Below are 3,396 nucleotides of genomic sequence, written 5' to 3'. Positions count from 1 at the left end.
TCCGTTCACCTCTCTCCTCGAACCATCAAAGGCTCGGACCGCCGTTTTGCTAGGACGGATGCGGTTGAGATCCACATTCATCTGCTTCAAAGTGGTCACCGGGCATACGCTGAGCGCAGAGCCGTTGTCGATCATGACTCGGCCAACCATATGGTTGTTGCACTTGCAAACGATGTGCAGTGCCCGAAAATGCGCGCATCCTTCGGAGGGGAGCTCATCGTCCGAAAACGAGATGGTATTGGAGAAAATGGAGTTGATGGTTTCCTCTATCCGGTCCGGGGACGTCCCTTTGGGGACTTGCGCAGCCGTCAGGACCCGTATGAGGGCTTCCCTGTGAGGTTCCGAGTTGAGTAGGAGGGCGAGCAACGAGATGTGGGCCGGAGATTTGGCCATCTGCTCCATACCTTATACTCGCTCGCTTTGATGACTTTCATGAAGGCTTCGGCCTCCTCTTCTGTCACCTTCTTGGATGGAGTAGGCAGGGTCCTAGGCCTCGTCTCCTCTTCGGTAGCGGGCGCCTTCACTTTATCGGTGGCCGCCGGGTTCTCATATAGCCGCTCTGAGCGGGTTATGCCCATGACACCGAATTGTTGCTCCAGGTCCCCGACACTTCCCTCATAGGTCCAGGGGACCCTATCGTTCGAGTATGGCTCCCGGGCGGGAACGTCTATGACAAGCGGGGCATGGGGTGCGTCTACCCCGGCGAACCCGACTGCGACTTCTGCCGGTACGTATTCAATCACACCAGGGGAAGGCCCACCTTGCTCGCCTCCGCCCTCGCTCGACGTGCACACGGTGATCATGTTGATGGAGGGCCTATGAACAGTCCATGGTCGGGGAGGGGATTAGCCTGCACGTTCGGAGACCTTACGGCGTTGAACACGAGCTCCTTCGCGTCTATCATCTCTTGGACCTTCTCTCTTAGTTTCCAGCAATTGTCTACGGTGTGTCCTGGTGCCCCTTGGTGGTACTCGCATCGCTTGCTCTGATCCTGGATGGTTGGATCAAAGCTAGGGCCGGGCGCCGTTGTCCCAACCTTGTCGCGAATCTGCTGGTATATGTGGGAAAGTGGGACCGGCAGGGCCGGGTACTGTTTGTGGGGCCGTGGTTGCGCTGCACCGCCCTGTTGGCCTTGCGGGGGTAGGGCCCGTTGTGTCGGCTGAGAAGTCCTAGGAGCCGGAGGTTGGTATTGAGGGGCTTGAGATGGAGCAGGGGCATAATGGTGGACGACGGGCGATGACACCGCAGATAGGGATGGAGGCGGCAGTGCGGAATAGTAGATTGATTGGGTAGGGGCTTGAGGCCGATATTGGGGTGCCTACGGGGCGTATGAGGGAGTTACGGGAGGCGTCACCGTGTAGTTCATCGAATATTGCTGAGGGGCCTGTTACGCGGTGTTGACGGTATTCACCGAAATTTCCTTTCCCCTTCTCCCGCTTGAGGACGATGATGTCGTGGGGACCTTCTTCGACGACTCCTCTCCTTTGCTGGTAGGGTCCTCCATTCTTCCGAGCTTGATGCCCAAGTCCAATTTCTTTCCGGCCTCGATGAGGTCGGAGAACGACGAAGTGTGGGCCAATAAGTGCGAATAGTATACTCTTCTCAGTGTGGAGTGGAACAATTGGATCTGTTGCGCCTCGCTGATCGGGGGAATGTGCTTCGCTGCTTGGGCACGCCACTTGGAGGCATACTCCTCGAACTTTTCGCCCCGCGCCATTTCTTTCGTGCTCAGCTCTAGAAGAGTAGGAGGCGTCTCCGCGCAGTATCGATATTGGTCGATGAATTTCCGGGAGAGATCCTCCCACGTCGGGATATCCCCGGCCTTCAGCGACATGAACCAATCGAGGGCCGACCCCGACAGGCTATCTTGGAAGGAGTGGATGACAAACTCCTCGTATTCCCAATATTGTAACATCTTTCCTCGGTAATGGCGGAGGTGGTGGCGCGGATCTGTCGCGCCCTCGTAAGTCTTGAATTCCGGGATTTTGAACTTCGGGGGTAGCCGCATGTCCGGGAATAGGCTACAGTCGCCATGATGCGCGTCGAGACGAGCATCACCTGCTTGTAAGGCCCGTATCGTTTCTTCCATCCTTTTGAGCCTTTTCTCCTGCTCGGCGTCGGCCTCGGGGAAGAAATGCGTTGGGGAGGCGAACTGGGCCGCATGAGTCGGCGTGCCTGGTTCGTGGAAGGTGGTGTTTATGGGGGGCGGTGCCTGATAGGAGAGGTCGGCGTGAGGCTGCAGAATCGGATAGGGAGGGAGCTCCGTGGCTTGAGGGTGAGTTGGAGCAGGTGCGGTGGTTGCCGGGAAAACCGTCGGCGGAGGCGCTGTGTAGATCATAGCCGAAGCCAGTATGGAAACGGGTGGGGGTGCGGACAGGACGTGCTCCGAGGATAGGAAGGTAGCCCGTGGAGGAGGGGCTACCGAAGGGGCCGGCGGCGGCGGAGGAAGTTGACTGGTGAAGGGGTGGACCGTGGAAGTATGCAGTGTTGGTGGTGCGGGAGCCTCAACGTTCTCCGGGGCTTGGTTCGGTGGAGCCCACAGGGTTGGATCGATTGTTGGCCCCGGTCCCGGTGGAGGTGTGGAGCTCGAGGAGGCCCGGTTAGGTCCTCTGAGCAAGGCGAGCAGCTCCGCCATGTTAGTGGCCATTTGGTTGACCGTGCCCTCGAGGGCCGCGATGCGGGCTTGGTCATTAGTGGCGGCGGAAGTTGGTGAGGCCGGTGGCAGAGGTGTCCCTGAAGGTGCCGGGGGCGGGAGATGCGTCGGAAGGGCGCCGGAATACGCCGGGAGTACGCCTGCAGGAGTAAGAGGTGGCAGAGCGTGTATCTGCGGTGGTTGAGAGAGAGTTGGGACCGAAGGGTTGACTTCTTCGGAAGCATCGACGTGATCTCCTTCCGCCATCCTGAGACGCTGACGAGTCGGGTAGCAGTGTGACGCCAGTTGTGATCACCTAAATTCCAAGAATGTGTAAGGAAAAACATTGACATCTCAAGCAATAAATGGGGAATGAGTAAAAGGACAAAAAGTATGAGATGCATGGGTTTTCAAAATACTAATGTCATTACATTGATTAACTTCAAACTCCATAGTTTTACAAAATAGAACATTCGGAGGAAAAGAAAGGAACATAAGCGTAAAGCCGGCATCCCTTTGCGCTCGGTGGCCATTTGGAAGCGGCATATGTCCGAGCGAGGGCAAAAAGGGCGCATAAGCTAATCCTAGGGGTGGGCGAGGTCGCGCGCCCTCTTATGTACTCGATCTAACTGCGCGCTCAAACGGGCCATCTCCCGATCTAGATGCGCGACTCGGGCGCGTGCTCGAGTCAACTCTGTCTGAACCTCCCTGTAGTTCGCGACCTCTGCGCGGGAATCAACAAGCTCGCAACGGAGCCTATCTCG

The sequence above is a fragment of the Punica granatum genome, chromosome 5 (genome assembly GCF_007655135.1).
Source record: "Punica granatum isolate Tunisia-2019 chromosome 5, ASM765513v2, whole genome shotgun sequence".
Taxonomy (NCBI): domain Eukaryota; kingdom Viridiplantae; phylum Streptophyta; class Magnoliopsida; order Myrtales; family Lythraceae; genus Punica; species Punica granatum.
Note: the sequence above shows the minus strand (reverse complement) of the source record.